This window comes from Daphnia pulicaria, chromosome 1, assembly GCF_021234035.1.
Source record: "Daphnia pulicaria isolate SC F1-1A chromosome 1, SC_F0-13Bv2, whole genome shotgun sequence".
Lineage (NCBI taxonomy): Eukaryota > Metazoa > Arthropoda > Branchiopoda > Diplostraca > Daphniidae > Daphnia > Daphnia pulicaria.
The window spans coordinates 41,897,897-41,919,021 of NC_060913.1; the positions used below are offsets into that span (position 1 = coordinate 41,897,897).

The window sequence follows — 21,125 nt, forward strand, 5'->3', positions numbered from 1 at the left end:
CCCATCATCATCGACGTCACGGTTCCACTCAGCAGCGCGGATGGACTCGAGAAGGCACAGGCAAGGAAAATTGAAAAGTACAAACACCTTGGTGTGGTACTCCCTCTCGTGGTTGGTTCACTAGGGTCCTGGCTCCCAAGCAACGATGAGATATGTCTCGCCCTGGGATTCTCGGGTAGAAAATGGCAGAGCCTCAAGAAGAAGATGAAACTACTGGCCATCCAAGGAACAACCCAAATCATAGCCAAACACCTGGCATACCAGACCGAAGCAAGCGATCCCGAACCCGAAGACGAAGAAGCAGAAGAGGGCGCAAGTCCTCCCTCTTCCTCAAACTAAGGGTTTTTTAACGTAGCGTTGACACGTCGTCTCGCGTACTTTTTCCCTTCAAACTACATTAAAATATATCATTGTATATATGTTTATTCCCAGTCCTTTGGAAAATACAATGCATAAAATCTGTTCTTATCAGCTTAATATCTGATACGGGTTCAAATGGACCCCAGAATATTAAACTGATTTTTGGCATACGGTGGGAATACAGTGCTTGCACTGCTCCCGCCACGGGTTGACCCGGTATTGCAGTACCTCCGGGATCGGCTCACCCTCTATGAGGGAGAACATATTGAATAAAACAGAAATTGTCTTAGCACCGTATAATAAAAGACCATGTATAATTGCAAAACTGTCATGTAGACATGTTTGTAATTTTTTCTAATTGTATTTTTTTCGTAATATCAAGAAAAGCATAAAAAAATACGTACTTGATTGTGTTAACTAATTAGTACTGTTCATCTTTCGATGTGATGTTTTTTTTTAAAATATGAAGATGCGTGTATTTTCATATGAAAAGTCGATTTTCTTATTTTCTTATTTGCCAATTGGACGACCAAATGAAAAAAAACAAGCAATTTGTTTCTTGAAAAGTATTTGCAAAGATCAAGACCATGAAATAAATACTGAGCTTTATTTACTATATTTTGCTCGAGTTCGTAATTCAAGTCGATGAAAGAAAGTGGGTGGTATTCTCTAAACGTCAGTCAAATACTTGAACACTCTTTGTCAATATTGTTCTGCTGTATACAAAGTATTAAACAAAGTGAAAAAGCATCCACAATCATACTTACCTGGCTCAGAGGCAACCATGATCACCAAGGTGGTTCCTCCAGGGCGAGGCCTTTCCATTGCACTAAGGATGGGCTGACCCTTGCGATTAATCCAAATGTGATTAACTCGGGAGTACAATTTTTGGTAGTGGGGGACTGCGTTCGCGCCGTTCCCTGAACACACTATAAATGTAAGAAAAATTCTTGTCATCTGCCGGAAGTTGAACTAAATCTGGTCCCGTTAGTAAACGGTAGGGTTGACCGCTTGGGAATACGCGAAGCATCAGATTTTCTTTCTGGGAAGAAACAACAAAGTAATGAAATTCATGTTTAGCTACTTTAATATAAATCATCATGGCCAATGGATTGGCCGTGATCGTCTAGTGGTTAGGACCCTACGTTGTGGTACCTACTAGATATGAATCCGTAGTAACCCAGGTTCGAATCCTGGTCACGGCACTGAAAACTGATTTTTCACGTCAACACGCAGATTAACTATAAATTTTGTTTGGTTGGAAAGTAATGCTCGCTCACTTCAATAGTTCATAATGTGAAAAACAATTTGGAATGAAAACCTGAAATTCCCCCTCCCTTTTTTTGTGTGTGCAGGAAGTTGTTGAAATGTATGGAAGAAAAATACACATTTACAGAATTTCAAGTATTTGACCCGATATTAAGACAAAAATTATTTCATGTATGTAATGAACTGTCCCCTGTTGGTATTAGTCCAATGGGAGATGGAAATTAAAATTTGCCTAGGGTAATCTAAATGAATATTTCTGAACGAAATTGTTGGTCCAACACGTCCAAGCAGAACGAATTCAGCAAATGCTTAAGTAGACTTGCTTTTCTGATTATAATTTAGCTTTGCGCAGTGGCAATATCATAACCAATGAGGGTCTCCCGAGGTGTGATTATTGCTAGTTGAAAACTTTAACCAATACCCCGCCACGATGAAGTGAAATAATCTTTGTCGTCGGCAATTTTTGATAGCTCCATCAGGAGCATTTCAGCGTACAAGAAAAAAAAAATTACAGTCAGTTAGAAAAATTGGAGTGTTGCATAGTGTGTTTATAACATTAAACGGTGAAAGTGAAATCGTATAAGTGATTTTTGTTTCCATTTAGTTGGTATTGCACGTCAGACAAGGCTGATTAATTCGTTCGCTGAAGGCCATTAATATCAGTCAGTTGGAACATTGTGAACACGGGGAAAATATTTGAAAAGGTGATTCCAAATGACAAGGTGAAAAGATTCCACCATGTTTAAAGGGGAAGTTCAATAAATTGTTAACCGCTGTAGGGTGAATGTCGGGGTAAACATCTGATCCCACCACCTACGTGTTGGGCTTGTACCATAAAGATCGTTCATTTTTTTCAAAAATAACACTGCGCACAACTGTTTCGTTCAAAAACATGTTAACGAGCTTTATACATGATATTTACTTTAAAATAACTGTACCCATTGATAAAGAATTGCACAAGGATTTTGATATGTAAACGCATGTTTCGAAAAAAAACCTTACAAGCGCACTTCAAAATTTTGAAATGAATATAAATACAAGGCATACCACTGTTATTTACTCTGGTTTCTAATCAATACCCGGATAAATCTTTCGCCTTTTACTAAAGATTTCCGTGGTTAGGAGCATTGATGAGTCTATATGACTTATTTTTTTAACGCCCGGTCTTCTGATTGGGCACTTTGAATAAATGAAAAATTAAAAACGTCTGTATGCGGAAACAAAGATATTCTACTACTACATACTGACAACATTTGTAAAATGACAAACTGATAGTTTTTCGGTGGTTTTGGTAAGATTAGTGTGTATTTCAAAAAGATAAATCTCAAGCACAAGTAATAGATTAGAGGCGAATATGGTCGGGTAATTGCGTCTAGTTTAATGTCAACGGCCATACCACATAGAACTCACCCGGTCTCGTCAGCTCCCGGAAGTTAAGCTATGTCGGGTCCCGTTAGTACTTGGATGGGTGACCGCTTGGGAATACGGGATGCTGTTGGCATGGAATTATTTTATTTTTGTGAATCCAATTGAATTGAAGTGCTTCCCAAGATGGGTGATACTACATGGACTACAATGTATTATTTTGGCATTAGTTGAAAATGGAAGGAACGTATTTTTTACTGGATATTGCCTACTAGACGTCCTCCAACCTCTTTGTTGCTGAAAGATATTTGAAACGCCGTGCGCGAAGCGCACGGCACAGCCGAGAGGCTACTAGACGTCCTCCAACCTCTTTGTTGCTGAAAGATATTTGAAACGCCGTGCGCGAAGCGCACGGCACAGCCGAGAGGCTTGTACGTTGGTGGTTTCTTCGGGCAGCTCTATCTAATCTCTCTGGCTCTGAGATCCTTATGCAACGCAAGCTAAGTAAAGCGCGAAGCGCACGGCACAGCCGAGAGGCTTGTACGTTGGTGGTTTCTTCGGGCAGCTCTATCTAATCTCTCTGACTCTGAGATCCTTATGCAACGCAAGCTAAGTAAGGGAAGCAATCGTTAGCCTTATGACACTTGGATTGTTGGCTCATTGATCGGACATCCCCGGAACGAGAAAATTAAAAATGACAGTTAGCCAAAAATAGTGGCGTTTGGAAATATTATCAAATTTTATATTCGGTTGTCCATTGACAAATGTACTTATATGTCCTCGTTTGTTTGGCTAAGGTTGGTGTGTATTTCGAACAGAAAGTAAGCAAGCATTAGAACTAGATTTAGAGGCGAATATGGTCGGGTAATGGCGACTGAATTGATGTCAACGGCCATACCACATAGAACTCACCCGGTCTCGTCAGCTCCCGGAAGTTAAGCTATGTCGGGTCCCGTTAGTACTTGGATGGGTGACCGCTTGGGAATACGGGATGCTGTTGGCATGGTGTAATTTTATTTTTGCTCCCCAAGTTAGATGAGACATGGAATATAATGTATTCTTTAGGTATTAGTTGAAAAGGGTATTGCTGGGACTTTGATTAATGATACCATATATTGTAGAACGCATGTTTGTTTGATCTCGGTAGTTTTAACGACAAAAAAAAAGATAGAGGTTTGGCTATTTTGTTGAGGCTGTTGCATGACGCCCACTCACTGGCACGATCCCACTACTGCCGAACACGGGAACTTTTGGCTGCTAGGTTTCCCTCCTGACCCACTACGCTCCTCCTTAGCTAACCTGCACCTACTAGATTCCTCTAGCAGATCCATGCTGATGTCAAGCTTAGTGCGGGCACCTGATCAACATGCGGTATCACGAAACAGGGCTCCTAAACTCAAGCCATCCACTCTACCAAGCCTCCCCGAAGCAGGATTATAGGTGCACGCCAAACACCCAGCTGATAAATGGGCTCTCAATCGATAATACATTACTGTAATAAATTGATTTGATGAGCACGCGGATTCTTTATTGTGTCCAAAATTGGTCTCGTCACTTGTTCTATAACTATTAAAGAGCTTCTCGGTGTTTCAATAAATGAACAAAATGCAAGACCTGACAATGTATGTACTGTGTGCGTCAAGTATTGCAAATCTCAATTTAATATTCCGAAATATCGATCTATGCACTGTAATTTACGCCAAAGCTCATTGATCGTACAAACCTTATTTAGAGTTCTGCAAAATAACATTGCATTTAAGATCATACTTCACAGGATCATTTCTGTAGTATATCTTGACTTGTTTCCCACCAGAAACTTGTCTCCTTTCAACCCACGATGACGAGTTAAGACGCTGGTTTCTGAGCGTGAAACAGGCTGTGAGTGTAGCTGTCTCGACAGCATCAAACACAGTCATTGAGGACCGTTTCCGTTAAATCCATGTGAAATAGCGGAAGGAAACTAGCGTGTTCAGAGTGGTTGAGATGATAAAACAAATTTAAATTCTTGAAAATCTAAAGAGATAAATCTTAATAATAATTCCAGGTATTCGTGTCCTTAAATCATCTGCTTGTATGGCAAAATAAATTGTGAAAGTGAGGTTGGTCAATTTGAGGATGTGTCATGACTTTATGATCGTATTGCATTCTTTTAGTTATTGTTATTTAATCATGATTAATTATCGTTCAGAGCTTTTGTCGTCAGGTGGCGTGGCAAAGCCATATTCTGAAAAAAAAGGACCTAGTGTGATAACGAGAGTAAAATTTGCAACGCCTTCAGCGTAAATTGTATCTCCCTTAATACAGTATGAGCATAATAAAACAAATGAAAATGAACTTTATAAGCATCAAGTGGTCGCGTCTGGAAAAATGAACAACTCAATATTTTATAGCATTTCTTGAATGTTTTGAGTGATATGAGTATTCTTCGTACACCACCGGAAATGTGTTGAACCTCAGTGGTTATTTTGGGCAGTAATCCTTGTAACATTATCGCTTCTCGGCCTTTTGGCTAAGATCAAAGTGTAGTATCTGTTCTTATCAGCTTAATATCTGATACGGGTTCAAATGGACCCCAGAATATTAAACTTATTTTTGGCATACGGTGGGAATACAGTGCTTGCACTGCTCCCGCCACGGGTTGACCCGGTATTGCAGTACCTCCGGGATCGGCTCACCCTCTATGAGGGAGAACATATTGAATAAAACAGAAATTGTCTTAGCACCGTATAATAAAAGACCATGTATAATTGCAAAACTGTCATGTAGACATGTTTGTAATTTTTTCTAATTGTATTTTTTTCGTAATATCAAGAAAAGCATAAAAAAATACGTACTTGATTGTGTTAACTAATTAGTACTGTTCATCTTTCGATGTGATGTTTTTTTTTTAAATATGAAGATGCGTGTATTTTCATATGAAAAGTCGATTTTCTTATTTTCTTATTTGCCAATTGGACGACCAAATGAAAAAAAACAAGCAATTTGTTTCTTGAAAAGTATTTGCAAAGATCAAGACCATGAAATAAATACTGAGCTTTATTTACTATATTTTGCTCGAGTTCGTAATTCAAGTCGATGAAAGAAAGTGGGTGGTATTCTCTAAACGTCAGTCAAATACTTGAACACTCTTTGTCAATATTGTTCTGCTGTATACAAAGTATTAAACAAAGTGAAAAAGCATCCACAATCATACTTACCTGGCTCAGAGGCAACCATGATCACCAAGGTGGTTCCTCCAGGGCGAGGCCTTTCCATTGCACTAAGGATGGGCTGACCCTTGCGATTAATCCAAATGTGATTAACTCGGGAGTACAATTTTTGGTAGTGGGGGACTGCGTTCGCGCCGTTCCCTGAACACACTATAAATGTAAGAAAAATTCTTGTCATCTGCCGGAAGTTGAACTAAATCTGGTCCCGTTAGTAAACGGTAGGGTTGACCGCTTGGGAATACGCGAAGCATCAGATTTTCTTTCTGGGAAGAAACAACAAAGTAATGAAATTCATGTTTAGCTACTTTAATATAAATCATCATGGCCAATGGATTGGCCGTGATCGTCTAGTGGTTAGGACCCTACGTTGTGGTACCTACTAGATATGAATCCGTAGTAACCCAGGTTCGAATCCTGGTCACGGCACTGAAAACTGATTTTTCACGTCAACACGCAGATTAACTATAAATTTTGTTTGGTTGGAAAGTAATGCTCGCTCACTTCAATAGTTCATAATGTGAAAAACAATTTGGAATGAAAACCTGAAATTCCCCCTCCCTTTTTTTGTGTGTGCAGGAAGTTGTTGAAATGTATGGAAGAAAAATACACATTTACAGAATTTCAAGTATTTGACCCGATATTAAGACAAAAATTATTTCATGTATGTAATGAACTGTCCCCTGTTGGTATTAGTCCAATGGGAGATGGAAATTAAAATTTGCCTAGGGTAATCTAAATGAATATTTCTGAACGAAATTGTTGGTCCAACACGTCCAAGCAGAACGAATTCAGCAAATGCTTAAGTAGACTTGCTTTTCTGATTATAATTTAGCTTTGCGCAGTGGCAATATCATAACCAATGAGGGTCTCCCGAGGTGTGATTATTGCTAGTTGAAAACTTTAACCAATACCCCGCCACGATGAAGTGAAATAATCTTTGTCGTCGGCAATTTTTGATAGCTCCATCAGGAGCATTTCAGCGTACAAGAAAAAAAAAATTACAGTCAGTTAGAAAAATTGGAGTGTTGCATAGTGTGTTTATAACATTAAACGGTGAAAGTGAAATCGTATAAGTGATTTTTGTTTCCATTTAGTTGGTATTGCACGTCAGACAAGGCTGATTAATTCGTTCGCTGAAGGCCATTAATATCAGTCAGTTGGAACATTGTGAACACGGGGAAAATATTTGAAAAGGTGATTCCAAATGACAAGGTGAAAAGATTCCACCATGTTTAAAGGGGAAGTTCAATAAATTGTTAACCGCTGTAGGGTGAATGTCGGGGTAAACATCTGATCCCACCACCTACGTGTTGGGCTTGTACCATAAAGATCGTTCATTTTTTTCAAAAATAACACTGCGCACAACTGTTTCGTTCAAAAACATGTTAACGAGCTTTATACATGATATTTACTTTAAAATAACTGTACCCATTGATAAAGAATTGCACAAGGATTTTGATATGTAAACGCATGTTTCGAAAAAAAACCTTACAAGCGCACTTCAAAATTTTGAAATGAATATAAATACAAGGCATACCACTGTTATTTACTCTGGTTTCTAATCAATACCCGGATAAATCTTTCGCCTTTTACTAAAGATTTCCGTGGTTAGGAGCATTGATGAGTCTATATGACTTATTTTTTTAACGCCCGGTCTTCTGATTGGGCACTTTGAATAAATGAAAAATTAAAAACGTCTGTATGCGGAAACAAAGATATTCTACTACTACATACTGACAACATTTGTAAAATGACAAACTGATAGTTTTTCGGTGGTTTTGGTAAGATTAGTGTGTATTTCAAAAAGATAAATCTCAAGCACAAGTAATAGATTAGAGGCGAATATGGTCGGGTAATTGCGTCTAGTTTAATGTCAACGGCCATACCACATAGAACTCACCCGGTCTCGTCAGCTCCCGGAAGTTAAGCTATGTCGGGTCCCGTTAGTACTTGGATGGGTGACCGCTTGGGAATACGGGATGCTGTTGGCATGGAATTATTTTATTTTTGTGAATCCAATTGAATTGAAGTGCTTCCCAAGATGGGTGATACTACATGGACTACAATGTATTATTTTGGCATTAGTTGAAAATGGAAGGAACGTATTTTTTACTGGATATTGCCTACTAGACGTCCTCCAACCTCTTTGTTGCTGAAAGATATTTGAAACGCCGTGCGCGAAGCGCACGGCACAGCCGAGAGGCTACTAGACGTCCTCCAACCTCTTTGTTGCTGAAAGATATTTGAAACGCCGTGCGCGAAGCGCACGGCACAGCCGAGAGGCTTGTACGTTGGTGGTTTCTTCGGGCAGCTCTATCTAATCTCTCTGGCTCTGAGATCCTTATGCAACGCAAGCTAAGTAAAGCGCGAAGCGCACGGCACAGCCGAGAGGCTTGTACGTTGGTGGTTTCTTCGGGCAGCTCTATCTAATCTCTCTGACTCTGAGATCCTTATGCAACGCAAGCTAAGTAAGGGAAGCAATCGTTAGCCTTATGACACTTGGATTGTTGGCTCATTGATCGGACATCCCCGGAACGAGAAAATTAAAAATGACAGTTAGCCAAAAATAGTGGCGTTTGGAAATATTATCAAATTTTATATTCGGTTGTCCATTGACAAATGTACTTATATGTCCTCGTTTGTTTGGCTAAGGTTGGTGTGTATTTCGAACAGAAAGTAAGCAAGCATTAGAACTAGATTTAGAGGCGAATATGGTCGGGTAATGGCGACTGAATTGATGTCAACGGCCATACCACATAGAACTCACCCGGTCTCGTCAGCTCCCGGAAGTTAAGCTATGTCGGGTCCCGTTAGTACTTGGATGGGTGACCGCTTGGGAATACGGGATGCTGTTGGCATGGTGTAATTTTATTTTTGCTCCCCAAGTTAGATGAGACATGGAATATAATGTATTCTTTAGGTATTAGTTGAAAAGGGTATTGCTGGGACTTTGATTAATGATACCATATATTGTAGAACGCATGTTTGTTTGATCTCGGTAGTTTTAACGACAAAAAAAAAGATAGAGGTTTGGCTATTTTGTTGAGGCTGTTGCATGACGCCCACTCACTGGCACGATCCCACTACTGCCGAACACGGGAACTTTTGGCTGCTAGGTTTCCCTCCTGACCCACTACGCTCCTCCTTAGCTAACCTGCACCTACTAGATTCCTCTAGCAGATCCATGCTGATGTCAAGCTTAGTGCGGGCACCTGATCAACATGCGGTATCACGAAACAGGGCTCCTAAACTCAAGCCATCCACTCTACCAAGCCTCCCCGAAGCAGGATTATAGGTGCACGCCAAACACCCAGCTGATAAATGGGCTCTCAATCGATAATACATTACTGTAATAAATTGATTTGATGAGCACGCGGATTCTTTATTGTGTCCAAAATTGGTCTCGTCACTTGTTCTATAACTATTAAAGAGCTTCTCGGTGTTTCAATAAATGAACAAAATGCAAGACCTGACAATGTATGTACTGTGTGCGTCAAGTATTGCAAATCTCAATTTAATATTCCGAAATATCGATCTATGCACTGTAATTTACGCCAAAGCTCATTGATCGTACAAACCTTATTTAGAGTTCTGCAAAATAACATTGCATTTAAGATCATACTTCACAGGATCATTTCTGTAGTATATCTTGACTTGTTTCCCACCAGAAACTTGTCTCCTTTCAACCCACGATGACGAGTTAAGACGCTGGTTTCTGAGCGTGAAACAGGCTGTGAGTGTAGCTGTCTCGACAGCATCAAACACAGTCATTGAGGACCGTTTCCGTTAAATCCATGTGAAATAGCGGAAGGAAACTAGCGTGTTCAGAGTGGTTGAGATGATAAAACAAATTTAAATTCTTGAAAATCTAAAGAGATAAATCTTAATAATAATTCCAGGTATTCGTGTCCTTAAATCATCTGCTTGTATGGCAAAATAAATTGTGAAAGTGAGGTTGGTCAATTTGAGGATGTGTCATGACTTTATGATCGTATTGCATTCTTTTAGTTATTGTTATTTAATCATGATTAATTATCGTTCAGAGCTTTTGTCGTCAGGTGGCGTGGCAAAGCCATATTCTGAAAAAAAAGGACCTAGTGTGATAACGAGAGTAAAATTTGCAACGCCTTCAGCGTAAATTGTATCTCCCTTAATACAGTATGAGCATAATAAAACAAATGAAAATGAACTTTATAAGCATCAAGTGGTCGCGTCTGGAAAAATGAACAACTCAATATTTTATAGCATTTCTTGAATGTTTTGAGTGATATGAGTATTCTTCGTACACCACCGGAAATGTGTTGAACCTCAGTGGTTATTTTGGGCAGTAATCCTTGTAACATTATCGCTTCTCGGCCTTTTGGCTAAGATCAAAGTGTAGTATCTGTTCTTATCAGCTTAATATCTGATACGGGTTCAAATGGACCCCAGAATATTAAACTGATTTTTGGCATACGGTGGGAATACAGTGCTTGCACTGCTCCCGCCACGGGTTGACCCGGTATTGCAGTACCTCCGGGATCGGCTCACCCTCTATGAGGGAGAACATATTGAATAAAACAGAAATTGTCTTAGCACCGTATAATAAAAGACCATGTATAATTGCAAAACTGTCATGTAGACATGTTTGTAATTTTTTCTAATTGTATTTTTTTCGTAATATCAAGAAAAGCATAAAAAAATACGTACTTGATTGTGTTAACTAATTAGTACTGTTCATCTTTCGATGTGATGTTTTTTTTTAAAATATGAAGATGCGTGTATTTTCATATGAAAAGTCGATTTTCTTATTTTCTTATTTGCCAATTGGACGACCAAATGAAAAAAAACAAGCAATTTGTTTCTTGAAAAGTATTTGCAAAGATCAAGACCATGAAATAAATACTGAGCTTTATTTACTATATTTTGCTCGAGTTCGTAATTCAAGTCGATGAAAGAAAGTGGGTGGTATTCTCTAAACGTCAGTCAAATACTTGAACACTCTTTGTCAATATTGTTCTGCTGTATACAAAGTATTAAACAAAGTGAAAAAGCATCCACAATCATACTTACCTGGCTCAGAGGCAACCATGATCACCAAGGTGGTTCCTCCAGGGCGAGGCCTTTCCATTGCACTAAGGATGGGCTGACCCTTGCGATTAATCCAAATGTGATTAACTCGGGAGTACAATTTTTGGTAGTGGGGGACTGCGTTCGCGCCGTTCCCTGAACACACTATAAATGTAAGAAAAATTCTTGTCATCTGCCGGAAGTTGAACTAAATCTGGTCCCGTTAGTAAACGGTAGGGTTGACCGCTTGGGAATACGCGAAGCATCAGATTTTCTTTCTGGGAAGAAACAACAAAGTAATGAAATTCATGTTTAGCTACTTTAATATAAATCATCATGGCCAATGGATTGGCCGTGATCGTCTAGTGGTTAGGACCCTACGTTGTGGTACCTACTAGATATGAATCCGTAGTAACCCAGGTTCGAATCCTGGTCACGGCACTGAAAACTGATTTTTCACGTCAACACGCAGATTAACTATAAATTTTGTTTGGTTGGAAAGTAATGCTCGCTCACTTCAATAGTTCATAATGTGAAAAACAATTTGGAATGAAAACCTGAAATTCCCCCTCCCTTTTTTTGTGTGTGCAGGAAGTTGTTGAAATGTATGGAAGAAAAATACACATTTACAGAATTTCAAGTATTTGACCCGATATTAAGACAAAAATTATTTCATGTATGTAATGAACTGTCCCCTGTTGGTATTAGTCCAATGGGAGATGGAAATTAAAATTTGCCTAGGGTAATCTAAATGAATATTTCTGAACGAAATTGTTGGTCCAACACGTCCAAGCAGAACGAATTCAGCAAATGCTTAAGTAGACTTGCTTTTCTGATTATAATTTAGCTTTGCGCAGTGGCAATATCATAACCAATGAGGGTCTCCCGAGGTGTGATTATTGCTAGTTGAAAACTTTAACCAATACCCCGCCACGATGAAGTGAAATAATCTTTGTCGTCGGCAATTTTTGATAGCTCCATCAGGAGCATTTCAGCGTACAAGAAAAAAAAAATTACAGTCAGTTAGAAAAATTGGAGTGTTGCATAGTGTGTTTATAACATTAAACGGTGAAAGTGAAATCGTATAAGTGATTTTTGTTTCCATTTAGTTGGTATTGCACGTCAGACAAGGCTGATTAATTCGTTCGCTGAAGGCCATTAATATCAGTCAGTTGGAACATTGTGAACACGGGGAAAATATTTGAAAAGGTGATTCCAAATGACAAGGTGAAAAGATTCCACCATGTTTAAAGGGGAAGTTCAATAAATTGTTAACCGCTGTAGGGTGAATGTCGGGGTAAACATCTGATCCCACCACCTACGTGTTGGGCTTGTACCATAAAGATCGTTCATTTTTTTCAAAAATAACACTGCGCACAACTGTTTCGTTCAAAAACATGTTAACGAGCTTTATACATGATATTTACTTTAAAATAACTGTACCCATTGATAAAGAATTGCACAAGGATTTTGATATGTAAACGCATGTTTCGAAAAAAAACCTTACAAGCGCACTTCAAAATTTTGAAATGAATATAAATACAAGGCATACCACTGTTATTTACTCTGGTTTCTAATCAATACCCGGATAAATCTTTCGCCTTTTACTAAAGATTTCCGTGGTTAGGAGCATTGATGAGTCTATATGACTTATTTTTTTAACGCCCGGTCTTCTGATTGGGCACTTTGAATAAATGAAAAATTAAAAACGTCTGTATGCGGAAACAAAGATATTCTACTACTACATACTGACAACATTTGTAAAATGACAAACTGATAGTTTTTCGGTGGTTTTGGTAAGATTAGTGTGTATTTCAAAAAGATAAATCTCAAGCACAAGTAATAGATTAGAGGCGAATATGGTCGGGTAATTGCGTCTAGTTTAATGTCAACGGCCATACCACATAGAACTCACCCGGTCTCGTCAGCTCCCGGAAGTTAAGCTATGTCGGGTCCCGTTAGTACTTGGATGGGTGACCGCTTGGGAATACGGGATGCTGTTGGCATGGAATTATTTTATTTTTGTGAATCCAATTGAATTGAAGTGCTTCCCAAGATGGGTGATACTACATGGACTACAATGTATTATTTTGGCATTAGTTGAAAATGGAAGGAACGTATTTTTTACTGGATATTGCCTACTAGACGTCCTCCAACCTCTTTGTTGCTGAAAGATATTTGAAACGCCGTGCGCGAAGCGCACGGCACAGCCGAGAGGCTACTAGACGTCCTCCAACCTCTTTGTTGCTGAAAGATATTTGAAACGCCGTGCGCGAAGCGCACGGCACAGCCGAGAGGCTTGTACGTTGGTGGTTTCTTCGGGCAGCTCTATCTAATCTCTCTGGCTCTGAGATCCTTATGCAACGCAAGCTAAGTAAAGCGCGAAGCGCACGGCACAGCCGAGAGGCTTGTACGTTGGTGGTTTCTTCGGGCAGCTCTATCTAATCTCTCTGACTCTGAGATCCTTATGCAACGCAAGCTAAGTAAGGGAAGCAATCGTTAGCCTTATGACACTTGGATTGTTGGCTCATTGATCGGACATCCCCGGAACGAGAAAATTAAAAATGACAGTTAGCCAAAAATAGTGGCGTTTGGAAATATTATCAAATTTTATATTCGGTTGTCCATTGACAAATGTACTTATATGTCCTCGTTTGTTTGGCTAAGGTTGGTGTGTATTTCGAACAGAAAGTAAGCAAGCATTAGAACTAGATTTAGAGGCGAATATGGTCGGGTAATGGCGACTGAATTGATGTCAACGGCCATACCACATAGAACTCACCCGGTCTCGTCAGCTCCCGGAAGTTAAGCTATGTCGGGTCCCGTTAGTACTTGGATGGGTGACCGCTTGGGAATACGGGATGCTGTTGGCATGGTGTAATTTTATTTTTGCTCCCCAAGTTAGATGAGACATGGAATATAATGTATTCTTTAGTTATTAGTTGAAAAGGGTATTGCTGGGACTTTGATTAATGATACCATATATTGTAGAACGCATGTTTGTTTGATCTCGGTAGTTTTAACGACAAAAAAAAAGATAGAGGTTTGGCTATTTTGTTGAGGCTGTTGCATGACGCCCACTCACTGGCACGATCCCACTACTGCCGAACACGGGAACTTTTGGCTGCTAGGTTTCCCTCCTGACCCACTACGCTCCTCCTTAGCTAACCTGCACCTACTAGATTCCTCTAGCAGATCCATGCTGATGTCAAGCTTAGTGCGGGCACCTGATCAACATGCGGTATCACGAAACAGGGCTCCTAAACTCAAGCCATCCACTCTACCAAGCCTCCCCGAAGCAGGATTATAGGTGCACGCCAAACACCCAGCTGATAAATGGGCTCTCAATCGATAATACATTACTGTAATAAATTGATTTGATGAGCACGCGGATTCTTTATTGTGTCCAAAATTGGTCTCGTCACTTGTTCTATAACTATTAAAGAGCTTCTCGGTGTTTCAATAAATGAACAAAATGCAAGACCTGACAATGTATGTACTGTGTGCGTCAAGTATTGCAAATCTCAATTTAATATTCCGAAATATCGATCTATGCACTGTAATTTACGCCAAAGCTCATTGATCGTACAAACCTTATTTAGAGTTCTGCAAAATAACATTGCATTTAAGATCATACTTCACAGGATCATTTCTGTAGTATATCTTGACTTGTTTCCCACCAGAAACTTGTCTCCTTTCAACCCACGATGACGAGTTAAGACGCTGGTTTCTGAGCGTGAAACAGGCTGTGAGTGTAGCTGTCTCGACAGCATCAAACACAGTCATTGAGGACCGTTTCCGTTAAATCCATGTGAAATAGCGGAAGGAAACTAGCGTGTTCAGAGTGGTTGAGATGATAAAACAAATTTAAATTCTTGAAAATCTAAAGAGATAAATCTTAATAATAATTCCAGGTATTCGTGTCCTTAAATCATCTGCTTGTATGGCAAAATAAATTGTGAAAGTGAGGTTGGTCAATTTGAGGATGTGTCATGACTTTATGATCGTATTGCATTCTTTTAGTTATTGTTATTTAATCATGATTAATTATCGTTCAGAGCTTTTGTCGTCAGGTGGCGTGGCAAAGCCATATTCTGAAAAAAAAGGACCTAGTGTGATAACGAGAGTAAAATTTGCAACGCCTTCAGCGTAAATTGTATCTCCCTTAATACAGTATGAGCATAATAAAACAAATGAAAATGAACTTTATAAGCATCAAATGGTCGCGTCTGGAAAAATGAACAACTCAATATTTTATAGCATTTCTTGAATGTTTTGAGTGATATGAGTATTCTTCGTACACCACCGGAAATGTGTTGAACCTCAGTGGTTATTTTGGGCAGTAATCCTTGTAACATTATCGCTTCTCGGCCTTTTGGCTAAGATCAAAGTGTAGTATCTGTTCTTATCAGCTTAATATCTGATACGGGTTCAAATGGACCCCAGAATATTAAACTGATTTTTGGCATACGGTGGGAATACAGTGCTTGCACTGCTCCCGCCACGGGTTGACCCGGTATTGCAGTACCTCCGGGATCGGCTCACCCTCTATGAGGGAGAACATATTGAATAAAACAGAAATTGTCTTAGCACCGTATAATAAAAGACCATGTATAATTGCAAAACTGTCATGTAGACATGTTTGTAATTTTTTCTAATTGTATTTTTTTCGTAATATCAAGAAAAGCATAAAAAAATACGTACTTGATTGTGTTAACTAATTAGTACTGTTCATCTTTCGATGTGATGTTTTTTTTTAAAATATGAAGATGCGTGTATTTTCATATGAAAAGTCGATTTTCTTATTTTCTTATTTGCCAATTGGACGACCAAATGAAAAAAAACAAGCAATTTGTTTCTTGAAAAGTATTTGCAAAGATCAAGACCATGAAATAAATACTGAGCTTTATTTACTATATTTTGCTCGAGTTCGTAATTCAAGTCGATGAAAGAAAGTGGGTGGTATTCTCTAAACGTCAGTCAAATACTTGAACACTCTTTGTCAATATTGTTCTGCTGTATACAAAGTATTAAACAAAGTGAAAAAGCATCCACAATCATACTTACCTGGCTCAGAGGCAACCATGATCACCAAGGTGGTTCCTCCAGGGCGAGGCCTTTCCATTGCACTAAGGATGGGCTGACCCTTGCGATTAATCCAAATGTGATTAACTCGGGAGTACAATTTTTGGTAGTGGGGGACTGCGTTCGCGCCGTTCCCTGAACACACTATAAATGTAAGAAAAATTCTTGTCATCTGCCGGAAGTTGAACTAAATCTGGTCCCGTTAGTAAACGGTAGGGTTGACCGCTTGGGAATACGCGAAGCATCAGATTTTCTTTCTGGGAAGAAACAACAAAGTAATGAAATTCATGTTTAGCTACTTTAATATAAATCATCATGGCCAATGGATTGGCCGTGATCGTCTAGTGGTTAGGACCCTACGTTGTGGTACCTACTAGATATGAATCCGTAGTAACCCAGGTTCGAATCCTGGTCACGGCACTGAAAACTGATTTTTCACGTCAACACGCAGATTAACTATAAATTTTGTTTGGTTGGAAAGTAATGCTCGCTCACTTCAATAGTTCATAATGTGAAAAACAATTTGGAATGAAAACCTGAAATTCCCCCTCCCTTTTTTTGTGTGTGCAGGAAGTTGTTGAAATGTATGGAAGAAAAATACACATTTACAGAATTTCAAGTATTTGACCCGATATTAAGACAAAAATTATTTCATGTATGTAATGAACTGTCCCCTGTTGGTATTAGTCCAATGGGAGATGGAAATTAAAATTTGCCTAGGGTAATCTAAATGAATATTTCTGAACGAAATTGTTGGTCCAACACGTCCAAGCAGAACGAATTCAGCAAATGCTTAAGTAGACTTGCTTTTCTGATTATAATTTAGCTTTGCGCAGTGGCAATATCATAACCAATGAGGGTCTCCCGAGGTGTGATTATTGCTAGTTGAAAACTTTAACCAATACCCCGCCACGATGAAGTGAAATAATCTTTGTCGTCGGCAATTTTTGATAGCTCCATCAGGAGCATTTCAGCGTACAAGAAAAAAAAAATTACAGTCAGTTAGAAAAATTGGAGTGTTGCATAGTGTGTTTATAACATTAAACGGTGAAAGTGAAATCGTATAAGTGATTTTTGTTTCCATTTAGTTGGTATTGCACGTCAGACAAGGCTGATTAATTCGTTCGCTGAAGGCCATTAATATCAGTCAGTTGGAACATTGTGAACACGGGGAAAATATTTGAAAAGGTGATTCCAAATGACAAGGTGAAAAGATTCCACCATGTTTAAAGGGGAAGTTCAATAAATTGTTAACCGCTGTAGGGTGAATGTCGGGGTAAACATCTGATCCCACCACCTACGTGTTGGGCTTGTACCATAAAGATCGTTCATTTTTTTCAAAAATAACACTGCGCACAACTGTTTCGTTCAAAAACATGTTAACGAGCTTTATACATGATATTTACTTTAAAATAACTGTACCCATTGATAAAGAATTGCACAAGGATTTTGATATGTAAACGCATGTTTCGAAAAAAAACCTTACAAGCGCACTTCAAAATTTTGAAATGAATATAAATACAAGGCATACCACTGTTATTTACTCTGGTTTCTAATCAATACCCGGATAAATCTTTCGCCTTTTACTAAAGATTTCCGTGGTTAGGAGCATTGATGAGTCTATATGACTTATTTTTTTAACGCCCGGTCTTCTGATTGGGCACTTTGAATAAATGAAAAATTAAAAACGTCTGTATGCGGAAACAAAGATATTCTACTACTACATACTGACAACATTTGTAAAATGACAAACTGATAGTTTTTCGGTGGTTTTGGTAAGATTAGTGTGTATTTCAAAAAGATAAATCTCAAGCACAAGTAATAGATTAGAGGCGAATATGGTCGGGTAATTGCGTCTAGTTTAATGTCAACGGCCATACCACATAGAACTCACCCGGTCTCGTCAGCTCCCGGAAGTTAAGCTATGTCGGGTCCCGTTAGTACTTGGATGGGTGACCGCTTGGGAATACGGGATGCTGTTGGCATGGAATTATTTTATTTTTGTGAATCCAATTGAATTGAAGTGCTTCCCAAGATGGGTGATACTACATGGACTACAATGTATTATTTTGGCATTAGTTGAAAATGGAAGGAACGTATTTTTTACTGGATATTGCCTACTAGACGTCCTCCAACCTCTTTGTTGCTGAAAGATATTTGAAACGCCGTGCGCGAAGCGCACGGCACAGCCGAGAGGCTACTAGACGTCCTCCAACCTCTTTGTTGCTGAAAGATATTTGAAACGCCGTGCGCGAAGCGCACGGCACAGCCGAGAGGCTTGTACGTTGGTGGTTTCTTCGGGCAGCTCTATCTAATCTCTCTGGCTCTGAGATCCTTATGCAACGCAAGCTAAGTAAAGCGCGAAGCGCACGGCACAGCCGAGAGGCTTGTACGTTGGTGGTTTCTTCGGGCAGCTCTATCTAATCTCTCTGACTCTGAGATCCTTATGCAACGCAAGCTAAGTAAGGGAAGCAATCGTTAGCCTTATGACACTTGGATTGTTGGCTCATTGATCGGACATCCCCGGAACGAGAAAATTAAAAATGACAGTTAGCCAAAAATAGTGGCGTTTGGAAATATTATCAAATTTTATATTCGGTTGTCCATTGACAAATGTACTTATATGTCCTCGTTTGTTTGGCTAAGGTTGGTGTGTATTTCGAACAGAAAGTAAGCAAGCATTAGAACTAGATTTAGAGGCGAATATGGTCGGGTAATGGCGACTGAATTGATGTCAACGGCCATACCACATAGAACTCACCCGGTCTCGTCAGCTCCCGGAAGTTAAGCTATGTCGGGTCCCGTTAGTACTTGGATGGGTGACCGCTTGGGAATACGGGATGCTGTTGGCATGGTGTAATTTTATTTTTGCTCCCCAAGTTAGATGAGACATGGAATATAATGTATTCTTTAGGTATTAGTTGAAAAGGGTATTGCTGGGACTTTGATTAATGATACCATATATTGTAGAACGCATGTTTGTTTGATCTCGGTAGTTTTAACGACAAAAAAAAAGATAGAGGTTTGGCTATTTTGTTGAGGCTGTTGCATGACGCCCACTCACTGGCACGATCCCACTACTGCCGAACACGGGAACTTTTGGCTGCTAGGTTTCCCTCCTGACCCACTACGCTCCTCCTTAGCTAACCTGCACCTACTAGATTCCTCTAGCAGATCCATGCTGATGTCAAGCTTAGTGCGGGCACCTGATCAACATGCGGTATCACGAAACAGGGCTCCTAAACTCAAGCCATCCACTCTACCAAGCCTCCCCGAAGCAGGATTATAGGTGCACGCCAAACACCCAGCTGATAAATGGGCTCTCAATCGATAATACATTACTGTAATAAATTGATTTGATGAGCACGCGGATTCTTTATTGTGTCCAAAATTGGTCTCGTCACTTGTTCTATAACTATTAAAGAGCTTCTCGGTGTTTCAATAAATGAACAAAATGCAAGACCTGACAATGTATGTACTGTGTGCGTCAAGTATTGCAAATCTCAATTTAATATTCCGAAATATCGATCTATGCACTGTAATTTACGCCAAAGCTCATTGATCGTACAAACCTTATTTAGAGTTCTGCAAAATAACATTGCATTTAAGATCATACTTCACAGGATCATTTCTGTAGTATATCTTGACTTGTTTCCCACCAGAAACTTGTCTCCTTTCAACCCACGATGACGAGTTAAGACGCTGGTTTCTGAGCGTGAAACAGGCTGTGAGTGTAGCTGTCTCGACAGCATCAAACACAGTCATTGAGGACCGTTTCCGTTAAATCCATGTGAAATAGCGGAAGGAAACTAGCGTGTTCAGAGTGGTTGAGATGATAAAACAAATTTAAATTCTTGAAAATCTAAAGAGATAAATCTTAATAATAATTCCAGGTATTCGTGTCCTTAAATCATCTGCTTGTATGGCAAAATAAATTGTGAAAGTGAGGTTGGTCAATTTGAGGATGTGTCATGACTTTATGATCGTATTGCATTCTTTTAGTTATTGTTATTTAATCATGATTAATTATCGTTCAGAGCTTTTGTCGTCAGGTGGCGTGGCAAAGCCATATTCTGAAAAAAAAGGACCTAGTGTGATAACGAGAGTAAAATTTGCAACGCCTTCAGCGTAAATTGTATCTCCCTTAATACAGTATGAGCATAATAAAACAAATGAAAATGAACTTTATAAGCATCAAGTGGTCGCGTCTGGAAAAATGAACAACTCAATATTTTATAGCATTTCTTGAATGTTTTGAGTGATATGAGTATTCTTCGTACACCACCGGAAATGTGTTGAACCTCAGTGGTTATTTTGGGCAGTAATCCTTGTAACATTATCGCTTCTCGGCCTTTTGGCTAAGATCAAAGTGTAGTATCTGTTCTTATCAGCTTAATATCTGATACGGGTTCAAATGGACCCCAGAATATTAAACTGATTTTTGGCATACGGTGGGAATACAGTGCTTGCACTGCTCCCGCCACGGGTTGACCCGGTATTGCAGTACCTCCGGGATCGGCTCACCCTCTATGAGGGAGAACATATTGAATAAAACAGAAATTGTCTTAGCACCGTATAATAAAAGACCATGTATAATTGCAAAACTGTCATGTAGACATGTTTGTAATTTTTTCTAATTGTATTTTTTTCGTAATATCAAGAAAAGCATAAAAAAATACGTACTTGATTGTGTTAACTAATTAGTACTGTTCATCTTTCGATGTGATGTTTTTTTTTAAAATATGAAGATGCGTGTATTTTCATATGAAAAGTCGATTTTCTTATTTT

General features: G+C 39.2%; 33 non-coding genes across 33 annotated transcripts; all 33 read left to right on the forward strand.

Annotated features, from left to right (window-relative positions):
- The first annotated feature begins 424 nt into the window (after positions 1–424).
- On the forward strand, positions 425–610 carry LOC124322309. Its single transcript, XR_006914649.1, has one exon. It is a non-coding gene; the product is annotated as a U2 spliceosomal RNA (small nuclear RNA).
- A 509-nt stretch (positions 611–1,119) lies between these two features.
- LOC124322094 lies at positions 1,120–1,283 on the forward strand. The gene has a single exon (XR_006914448.1). It is a non-coding gene; the product is annotated as a U1 spliceosomal RNA (small nuclear RNA).
- Positions 1,284–1,475: 192 nt separating this feature from the next.
- Positions 1,476–1,565, forward strand: Trnah-gug. Its single transcript is given in 2 exon segments — positions 1,476–1,512; positions 1,531–1,565. It is a non-coding gene; the product is annotated as a tRNA-His (tRNA).
- A 404-nt stretch (positions 1,566–1,969) lies between these two features.
- Positions 1,970–2,111, forward strand: LOC124322726. Its single transcript, XR_006914994.1, has one exon. It is a non-coding gene; the product is annotated as a U4 spliceosomal RNA (small nuclear RNA).
- Positions 2,112–2,685: 574 nt separating this feature from the next.
- LOC124322919 lies at positions 2,686–2,808 on the forward strand. Its single transcript, XR_006915172.1, has one exon. It is a non-coding gene; the product is annotated as a U5 spliceosomal RNA (small nuclear RNA).
- Positions 2,809–3,011: 203 nt separating this feature from the next.
- On the forward strand, positions 3,012–3,130 carry LOC124323017. The gene has a single exon (XR_006915266.1). It is a non-coding gene; the product is annotated as a 5S ribosomal RNA (ribosomal RNA).
- A 748-nt stretch (positions 3,131–3,878) lies between these two features.
- On the forward strand, positions 3,879–3,997 carry LOC124323018. The gene has a single exon (XR_006915267.1). It is a non-coding gene; the product is annotated as a 5S ribosomal RNA (ribosomal RNA).
- A 754-nt stretch (positions 3,998–4,751) lies between these two features.
- On the forward strand, positions 4,752–4,973 carry LOC124322517. Its single transcript, XR_006914798.1, has one exon. It is a non-coding gene; the product is annotated as a small nucleolar RNA U3 (small nucleolar RNA).
- Positions 4,974–5,483: 510 nt separating this feature from the next.
- On the forward strand, positions 5,484–5,674 carry LOC124322142. The gene has a single exon (XR_006914492.1). It is a non-coding gene; the product is annotated as a U2 spliceosomal RNA (small nuclear RNA).
- A 509-nt stretch (positions 5,675–6,183) lies between these two features.
- LOC124322095 lies at positions 6,184–6,347 on the forward strand. The gene has a single exon (XR_006914449.1). It is a non-coding gene; the product is annotated as a U1 spliceosomal RNA (small nuclear RNA).
- Positions 6,348–6,539: 192 nt separating this feature from the next.
- On the forward strand, positions 6,540–6,629 carry Trnah-gug. The gene is given in 2 exon segments: positions 6,540–6,576; positions 6,595–6,629. It is a non-coding gene; the product is annotated as a tRNA-His (tRNA).
- A 404-nt stretch (positions 6,630–7,033) lies between these two features.
- Positions 7,034–7,175, forward strand: LOC124322728. The gene has a single exon (XR_006914995.1). It is a non-coding gene; the product is annotated as a U4 spliceosomal RNA (small nuclear RNA).
- Positions 7,176–7,749: 574 nt separating this feature from the next.
- LOC124322920 lies at positions 7,750–7,872 on the forward strand. The gene has a single exon (XR_006915173.1). It is a non-coding gene; the product is annotated as a U5 spliceosomal RNA (small nuclear RNA).
- Positions 7,873–8,075: 203 nt separating this feature from the next.
- On the forward strand, positions 8,076–8,194 carry LOC124323019. Its single transcript, XR_006915268.1, has one exon. It is a non-coding gene; the product is annotated as a 5S ribosomal RNA (ribosomal RNA).
- Positions 8,195–8,942: 748 nt separating this feature from the next.
- LOC124323020 lies at positions 8,943–9,061 on the forward strand. The gene has a single exon (XR_006915269.1). It is a non-coding gene; the product is annotated as a 5S ribosomal RNA (ribosomal RNA).
- Positions 9,062–9,815: 754 nt separating this feature from the next.
- Positions 9,816–10,037, forward strand: LOC124322518. The gene has a single exon (XR_006914799.1). It is a non-coding gene; the product is annotated as a small nucleolar RNA U3 (small nucleolar RNA).
- A 510-nt stretch (positions 10,038–10,547) lies between these two features.
- Positions 10,548–10,738, forward strand: LOC124322252. Its single transcript, XR_006914598.1, has one exon. It is a non-coding gene; the product is annotated as a U2 spliceosomal RNA (small nuclear RNA).
- Positions 10,739–11,247: 509 nt separating this feature from the next.
- LOC124322096 lies at positions 11,248–11,411 on the forward strand. The gene has a single exon (XR_006914450.1). It is a non-coding gene; the product is annotated as a U1 spliceosomal RNA (small nuclear RNA).
- Positions 11,412–11,603: 192 nt separating this feature from the next.
- Trnah-gug lies at positions 11,604–11,693 on the forward strand. The gene is given in 2 exon segments: positions 11,604–11,640; positions 11,659–11,693. It is a non-coding gene; the product is annotated as a tRNA-His (tRNA).
- Positions 11,694–12,097: 404 nt separating this feature from the next.
- Positions 12,098–12,239, forward strand: LOC124322729. The gene has a single exon (XR_006914996.1). It is a non-coding gene; the product is annotated as a U4 spliceosomal RNA (small nuclear RNA).
- Positions 12,240–12,813: 574 nt separating this feature from the next.
- On the forward strand, positions 12,814–12,936 carry LOC124322921. The gene has a single exon (XR_006915174.1). It is a non-coding gene; the product is annotated as a U5 spliceosomal RNA (small nuclear RNA).
- A 203-nt stretch (positions 12,937–13,139) lies between these two features.
- Positions 13,140–13,258, forward strand: LOC124323021. Its single transcript, XR_006915270.1, has one exon. It is a non-coding gene; the product is annotated as a 5S ribosomal RNA (ribosomal RNA).
- Positions 13,259–14,006: 748 nt separating this feature from the next.
- LOC124323022 lies at positions 14,007–14,125 on the forward strand. Its single transcript, XR_006915271.1, has one exon. It is a non-coding gene; the product is annotated as a 5S ribosomal RNA (ribosomal RNA).
- A 754-nt stretch (positions 14,126–14,879) lies between these two features.
- On the forward strand, positions 14,880–15,101 carry LOC124322519. Its single transcript, XR_006914800.1, has one exon. It is a non-coding gene; the product is annotated as a small nucleolar RNA U3 (small nucleolar RNA).
- Positions 15,102–15,611: 510 nt separating this feature from the next.
- On the forward strand, positions 15,612–15,802 carry LOC124322253. The gene has a single exon (XR_006914599.1). It is a non-coding gene; the product is annotated as a U2 spliceosomal RNA (small nuclear RNA).
- A 509-nt stretch (positions 15,803–16,311) lies between these two features.
- On the forward strand, positions 16,312–16,475 carry LOC124322097. Its single transcript, XR_006914451.1, has one exon. It is a non-coding gene; the product is annotated as a U1 spliceosomal RNA (small nuclear RNA).
- A 192-nt stretch (positions 16,476–16,667) lies between these two features.
- Positions 16,668–16,757, forward strand: Trnah-gug. Its single transcript is given in 2 exon segments — positions 16,668–16,704; positions 16,723–16,757. It is a non-coding gene; the product is annotated as a tRNA-His (tRNA).
- A 404-nt stretch (positions 16,758–17,161) lies between these two features.
- LOC124322730 lies at positions 17,162–17,303 on the forward strand. Its single transcript, XR_006914997.1, has one exon. It is a non-coding gene; the product is annotated as a U4 spliceosomal RNA (small nuclear RNA).
- A 574-nt stretch (positions 17,304–17,877) lies between these two features.
- Positions 17,878–18,000, forward strand: LOC124322922. The gene has a single exon (XR_006915175.1). It is a non-coding gene; the product is annotated as a U5 spliceosomal RNA (small nuclear RNA).
- Positions 18,001–18,203: 203 nt separating this feature from the next.
- On the forward strand, positions 18,204–18,322 carry LOC124323023. The gene has a single exon (XR_006915272.1). It is a non-coding gene; the product is annotated as a 5S ribosomal RNA (ribosomal RNA).
- A 748-nt stretch (positions 18,323–19,070) lies between these two features.
- Positions 19,071–19,189, forward strand: LOC124323024. The gene has a single exon (XR_006915273.1). It is a non-coding gene; the product is annotated as a 5S ribosomal RNA (ribosomal RNA).
- A 754-nt stretch (positions 19,190–19,943) lies between these two features.
- Positions 19,944–20,165, forward strand: LOC124322521. The gene has a single exon (XR_006914801.1). It is a non-coding gene; the product is annotated as a small nucleolar RNA U3 (small nucleolar RNA).
- A 510-nt stretch (positions 20,166–20,675) lies between these two features.
- On the forward strand, positions 20,676–20,866 carry LOC124322254. The gene has a single exon (XR_006914600.1). It is a non-coding gene; the product is annotated as a U2 spliceosomal RNA (small nuclear RNA).
- The last annotated feature ends 259 nt before the right edge of the window (positions 20,867–21,125 follow it).